Source organism: Vigna angularis, chromosome 5 (genome assembly GCF_016808095.1).
Source record: "Vigna angularis cultivar LongXiaoDou No.4 chromosome 5, ASM1680809v1, whole genome shotgun sequence".
Classification (NCBI taxonomy): domain Eukaryota; kingdom Viridiplantae; phylum Streptophyta; class Magnoliopsida; order Fabales; family Fabaceae; genus Vigna; species Vigna angularis.
Window position 1 is genome coordinate 14831040 of NC_068974.1, and position 7905 is coordinate 14838944.

General features: G+C 27.1%; 1 long non-coding RNA gene across 2 annotated transcripts; it reads left to right on the forward strand.

Moving 5' to 3' along the window:
- Positions 1-18: 18 nt before the first annotated feature.
- Positions 19-3090, forward strand: LOC128196534 (uncharacterized). 2 transcript variants are annotated; one of them, XR_008248947.1, is made up of 7 exons: positions 19-268; positions 510-525; positions 722-875; positions 2502-2615; positions 2666-2739; positions 2821-2871; positions 2962-3090. It is a non-coding gene; the product is annotated as an uncharacterized LOC128196534 (long non-coding RNA). The 2 variants fall into 2 exon arrangements; XR_008248946.1 differs by lacking the exon at positions 510-525 and having other exon boundaries at positions 20-268.
- The last annotated feature ends 4815 nt before the right edge of the window (positions 3091-7905 follow it).

Here is a 7905-nt window from a genome sequence, read left to right on the forward strand (position 1 = left end):
CCACTCCTTCTTCTTCTTCTGCACCTTCGTCTAACGGTTGAAGCTGTCGTCATCCAGCTCTCCTTCATCGACGACAGTAGTTGCTTCTGGCCTGACCGGCATCGTTGTGAGCTCCCTCCCTTTCTTCATTCGATTTTTTCATCTGGTGGGAGGGGTTTTGCTCTTCCTTCTTCATTCTTCCCAAATCTGGTTCCCTATGAAGGATCTAGCGAGGCGTGTCACCGCATTCGGTATCGGTCAGAGTAATCGTCGTGCGATGCAACATAGGGTTTTCATCCTCCCTTTCTTGTGCTAGTAAATTTAAATTTGATTTGAGTATAATGTGATGGTGAAAAGGATATATATTTGGTAATGGAGACAGAGAGAAAAGAAAACCTTGTTCCTTTTGTGATATCCTCTGTCATGGCTTCCTTGGTTTTCTTGTTGAGCATTCTAATTTTTTTTTTTTACATTCTTCCATATATTTTAGAGTATGAATGAATTCATAAACTTGGTTTTGTTTTTTGCAGCTCAACATCAATCACGGTATTGAATAATAATTCTTATTAGATAAAAAGAGCTAAGGTATTGAATAATAATGCTTATCAGATAAAAAGAGCTAAGGTATACTAATTATTATTATGCAAGACATATTGACAAACAGGTTGTGTTCAAACCATGTGGTTAATCTCATTTTACAATGGTAGTTTAAAAAAAGACTGAGAGTTTTTCCTGATGCCAGTGGGAAAGTGAAGATAAAGATATCAAAGAAGGAGTTGGCATAACTTTATGAGAAGCAACACCCGAGAGCTTCTGCAGAACAAGTTCTGCTTCGCTTGATAAAAGCCAGAAATGATGTTAAAGTAAAGGCCCTGTATAACGAGCTTAATCTTAAGGTTTGAACTTCATCTACATCTACCCCATTAATAATTCCATAGCCTTCTTCTCTTTGCATCACTTGGTTTCTGTCTTTTCAAAAGTTTGTTTTAAAGAATATTTTTTTTTAACATCAGTCAGTATTTTATTTTAAAATGTACATTAATTATATCAGTAATATGAACCTAAGGATAGTGATGCTGATAGAGAATTTGAGGTGATGGTCCTTTAGAATTATACTTGAACATGTATTTCCTGGGATATGATATTTCTCTATATTGTATTTCCTGGGATATGATATGATATTTCTCTTTATTGTATTTCCTGGTATATGATATGATATGATATTTCTCTTGATTCTCTTGATCACTTTCAAGATTAATTGTTACAAGCCCTGGAACTAACAAATAAGATAATTTCTGAATGCTTGTTGTGCTTGTCTTGTTTCTCCTATACACACTTCTCTTCAGTGGAAATCATGCTGAAACTGGTATTTATATGAGAGCTGGAGGGGAGCTGGTAATCCAATGGAATCTTGGATAGAACCAATAGAAAACCCAACTTAATCCTTGTGCGGTGACCTGAAAATTAGATATTATTCTTTCTTACTTTTGTTCACCAGTGGACCCCATTTTCTAGTTCCATTTTCCATTCTCAGATAGTACTTTCCATTTGAGTTCCACAGCAGTAATAAAACTTCGGAAATAGTCTACTTTTATTTCCATGCACAACCTTTTTTCCACACACATCATGGGTTTCCTATGCAGGAATTGCATATAGATCAAAACATTTTTAACATTTAGATATGTAAAAAAAGTTATGTGAAAATATCAATTTCTAAACTGCATTAGGTTCCAGAATTGATCCTTCAAATTTTAACCCAATATGCATTTTTATTCGTTTGCCAGGTAAAAGTGGGAATCATATGCTCACATTTGAAGGAGTATTTCCTTTTTTTTTCTGACTTGGTTCTGGAGAATCTGATATCCCTCTCGACTTGGAACAACCATTATTTTTGTTTTAGAGGAAGATTCTTAGAACTTAGAAGCCTAAATTTGTTTGTTTTCATAAGGCTTAACTAGTTATTCTAACTTTTAAGATGTATGTTTCCAAAAATTTAATTGAGAGCCATTATTATCGAAAAACTATAACTTTACAAATTTGTTTTTAGTGTGAATCATATAAATTTTCATTTTCATTTGAGATTTTTGTTATATTAAAATAAATATTAGATGTGTCCTATACTTTGGACATTAGCCATATCCTGATGTCCATGTTAGTTTGTGTCTGGTGTCTAGATCAGAGTTGGTACTTCATTATAGTTGTACCAGCTTTAAATTTATTCCCTACATGAGAGAATATTAAGTACTAGTCCCTACATTTGTATAAAAGATAAGTTTTTGCCTTGTACCCAAAACTAGAGATTTTTCTTGCAGTGTAAATCTGCTACTAAGCCTTGCATTGTTTAATTTTCTTCAAAATTTTATTAGGGACTAAAAATTACAATTTTCTCGTATAGACTTAAACTTAAAATGAGGAAACGGTTGAGACCCAATGAATAGTTTAAATTATTCTTTACTGATATTTGCTTTCCTATTTTCTATTATTTAATTTCTTACATGTATTTCATGTGTCTCCTTTAATAGAGATAAGGCGTTTCTATGGGGTGGAGCATGGTGGGGGATATGATGCTTGGAGAAAAACTTCAGCTTTAGCTACCCCTTTTGATTTTGACAAAGCACAATCCACAAAGCCAAAAGGTCATTGTGTGGCTGTGCGAGTGACAAAGCACAATCCACAAAGCCAAAAGGTCATTGTGTGGCTGTGCGAGTGACTAGTGAGGACCCCGATGATGGCTTTAAGCCTACGAGTGGCAAAGTGCAGGTTAACTACCAAGTCCAACATCAATATCATCTGTTGCTTCATTCATCTTGTAACATGTACTAAGTTCAAGTATTTGTGCAGGAGCTTAGCTTTAAAAGCAAGCCAAATGTGTGGGCATACTTCTCTGTCAAGGTAAGCCAAATGAGTTCATTCTTTTATATTCATCATTAGATATTGAAGCCGCGTTTTAAAATATTAACTAATTATTGTTTTATATTTTAGGTATTTGAAAAAGGAAGCATATCAAATGATGGAAAAAATGAAGAAGTACCAAATGACGAAGACAATGAAAAAGTATCAAATGATGAAGACAATTGAAGAAGTACAAAACTATAATTATTATTCATAACATGTTAATTTTAAATTTTAAGAAACATTAATTGTATTTCTAATGTTTACAATTTATATAATAATATTTTGGTTTATATTTAATGTTTACATTTAATTTTGGTTTCATATTATTTAATTTTGGTTTATTAATGATAATCAAGTCATTTGAATAATAAAAAAAATTAAATTATTTACATTTCCGGCGGTTTTGGAAAACCCTCAAAAGTACCGGCGGTTTTCATAAACCCTCAAAATTACCGGCGGTTTTTTTAAAAACCCCCACTACTACCGGCGGTTTTTCAAAACCCCCGCTAATTGCGGCGGTTTTTAAAAAAACCGCCGGTAATTACTTAGCGACGCAGGTTTTCCCAACGGTTTTCCTAACCGCGGGTAACATATTTTCCGGGGGTTAAAACCGCCGGAAACGGAAAAAATAACCCCCGGTAAAAATCTAATTTTTTGTAGTGGTTAGACTTCGGAAAGAGTTTTAATTAAGTGATTTAAGAACTAGTATTTAACACCATATAAATTATATTGAATATAGGATATATATTTGGATTACAATGTTAAAGAAAACTTAATAATATTCCAAAATTTCTTATAAAATATTTTATTTTTAATATTTTTATTATGGATATAACAATAAAAAGAAATAGATAAAAGGTTTTGGAATATTTTGTTTAAATATAACTAAAATTAATTTTAATTTGTTACAAAATCACTAGGAGTTAATGAATTAGAAATAGTATAACACCCCAAATTCTAATACTGAAATTTAATAGATAATATAATTATTAGACATTTAATTTACTATCATGTCTCGCGCGTATAAAGAGTGCATACTGAAAAATACATTATGCTTTCAAACATCACATAAAACACTCATATTTTTTTTTCTTTCTTCTTAAACTATTCTTCATCTTTTTGCTGCCTCCTACTTAACTTGTATTGATTCAGAAGTCGTTCCCTCAACCTCTGTATAACATATACATTATATGATCATCGCAAAAATAAGATTTTCGACACAAACTAACAAGTAACATGCAACTATTATTATACATAATACATTCACCATTATTATACATAATACACCATTCTAAAAAGGAGACATTAACACTATTATTATACATAATATATTTATCATAAATTCATGTAAGATGCAACTATTATATTAGACTCTATCATTCGGATAAATTAATAGGAAAATTTTTTCTTAGAGACCATGTTTTATATCTATATATATATATATATATAAATGAAAAATAAATATATTATTTTTAAGACGTATTAATTAAATATATTTTATGATATTGAATATTATTTAAATATGAATAAGATCATTATAATATGAATTGATTATCTACTATGCACCAATTATATATAGTCACGTATAATTGATATTATAACATTGCGCATTTAACAAAACACTGCATAAAAACTAAGAGTAATATTACAACTACATGGACACATTAAATAATCCAAAAATAAAATAGAACAAAAAACTATTAATTATAAAGAAATTATTTACACTTTTATAATATTACATTAATTATTTTTTTATTAAACAATGCATATATATATATATATATTTATATATATATATATATATTAAATCAAATTTTATATAAACAATTTAAATACTATATTTAAATATACCACACATAGTCAAAAATTACATTAGTTGAATATATTAATTATATATTAAAATAAGATGTAAATTAATGATATTTTTTAAATGAAAACATATTTTATTGACTAACTATTTTTAAAAACGAAAAAGTATAAAAATAAATTATTTATAAATTCGTGGTTAGATTTCAATATTTAAATATTGTATTTTAAATATTAAAATAGTCAAAATTTAACTTCAAAGTAATTATTATCTTAACGTAATAAATAAGTTATTAATATTTTTATTATTAAATAGATTTAATTGACTAACTCTTTTTAAATGTGAAAGCGTGTAATAGTTTTTTATAACATAACTACTTTTGAATACAACTAATTGTCTTATTTCATTATTTTTGGAATTCATTAGTCTATCAAAATTCACTTAGGCTATCAATAAATATATATATATATACGTATTAAAAAAATATGTTAACAATTTAAATACTATATTTAAATATATGACACATAGTCAAAAACATATTAGTTGAATATGTTAACTATATACTAAAATAATATATAAATTAATGATATATTTTACACTTTTGTAATATTACATTAACTAATTTTTTATTGAACAATGTAAATATATATATATATATATATATATATTAAATAAATCTTTATATTAACAATTTAAATACTATATTTAAATATATGATACATAGTCAAAAACTACATTAGTTGAATATGATAATTATATATTAAAATAATATATAAATTAATGATATATTTTAATTAAAATATATTTTTTGACTAAATATTTTTAAAAATGAAAAAGTATAAAAAAAATTCCTTATAAATTTGGGTTTAGCTTTCAATATTCAAATATACTAATTTAATTATTAAACATAGTAATTATATATTAGAATAATAAATAAGTTATTAATATTTTTCCTATTAAATAGATTTTATTGACTAACTATTTTTAAATGTGAAAAAGTATAATAATTGTTTCTCTATAAATTCATGGTTAGCTTTCTTAAAACAATACAAAAGACTTTATCTTCTATTCAAATTTAGAATCCTTAAAAAATACTAAGAAAAAAGATATGGGAAAAATTGAGATAAAAGCTATTGGAGTTTTAATTATGGTCATGATTCTTTTGGGTTTTTCACATGCTGAATTAAATGGAAAAACTTATGATATTTTTTGCGCAGAAAAATGTGCATTCAAATGTTATTCTGAACAACCACTCCCTGTATTATATAAAAATTGTATTAAGGATTGCGAATCACACTGCAACAAATTATCCTCTGATCCTGTTTATAAATGTTTTACTACTTGTGACTTAATTAAGTCCATTGCCTACAACACTGGTATGCGCTCTCTCAAAATAATCACTTATTTCCATAGTTTTATATTTCTATTTAGATTTCATTTTATTAAATATTTTTTCATAACTTTGATAATTACCTTTCCCCTTACTTTTAATTTTAACCAATTACTTTACTTTCTTATTAGTAGTTCATGGTCTTGCAAATAACATGATGAATACATGCATGCAAGAGTGTACAAAAAAGTTATAATTTGTAAGAAGAACTTTAGAGTGAAAAATTGATTGAAGATATTGTATTCCTACAAAATTTTAAGAAATAATCATGACCAATAAACAATATTGAGTTATTTTCATACTTATTGTTGATCTACTTTCTTCCATCTTATGTCTTCCTCTTTACTATTGCAACTTGAGTATTAATAATATTAATAAAATAAAATAATTTTTTAACAACATTATCATCAATTTCCATTAAGGAAGAAAATTAAAAAATATTCTAAAGAAAGTGATAATTAAGGTTTGTGAGTAGGGCATTAAGATATAATGTGAATTAAAATTATGAATATGTAACATCCCTTCAGAGTTATTATAGTGTTTTAAGACAAATTTTTTATCCAAAGTATGTAATGTGATTAAGGCAATATTTTAATAGTTTTATTCTTTTATACATTTTAAAATAGTTTAGTTTCAGCCAAAACTAGTTTGACACATAACATACCTTAGCTTATTTGGACATCATACAAAAATAAACCTTTAAGTCCAATTGAATAATAATGTCAATTTATATTATTATTATTTTATAATTATTTATATTATTATTTGATCTAACGTTTTTAAAAATAATTATTACTTATACTAATGAAAAATTTTATTATCTTTTTTTTATAATTTTATAGCTGTAATCAAAAGTATATGATCTTTTATTAAGAAAATCTTTCCTTTAGAGACGATGTTATATATATATATATATATATATATATATATATATATATATATATATATATATATATATATATATAGGCCGTTATTCTCTGGTTGTTCGTACACTTTGGATGCTTAGTTCAGATTTAGTGGCTTGTGCTTGTCAGGAAAATGCTGTCTTTGAATGACTGACCCGGCTAAGCTTATGTGTTGTCCTGCAAGGAAGGATGCTTGGGATAGTAATAACCTATCACACCCTAAAACTGGATAAGCCGCTTCTATCGAGAAAAAAATAAGAAACGTTATTTCATTATATTTCTGACCAAGAATAGGGAATGAACTTCCTTGGCCCTAGCTAAGAACAAATAAGAGGAAAAACCCTTGTATGCTCTTTAACCAACCTCAACAGTGGAGAACTCAACCACCTGCCACGATGAAACAAGGGAATGAAAGGCCGCTTTGCGTTGAATGCTCTTGATCCTGCCCACAATGATGGCTCTATTGTCTTGGGGAGCGTTGAAGCTTGCTTCTTCTCCAGAGTTTTCTTTGTCATCAATACAACTTGTCCTTAATAGAACTGATCTTATTCTAGGAATTGCGTACTTTTGTCGGATCCTTCCTATCTCCTGATCGAGCTTGTGTAGAAAGATGTTGCATAGTATAAATATATTATTTTTAGGACGTATTAATTAATTATTTTAAATTATCTATGATTTTATCAGATAATATTATGTCTAATTAGAAGATGCATATTTTGTTTTTTAATAATGTATTATTTGTTAATTGTCAATTTTATAATAACGTACATTAATTATAATAAACAATTGGTTTGTTATAATTAATGTTAATGATAATAAATTGATAATATAAGATACTATACGTTTTATATATAATGATTTGATTATAACTAATCAACATTAACATTAGACTTCGTAAAGAGTTTTAATAAAGTGATTTAAGAATGATT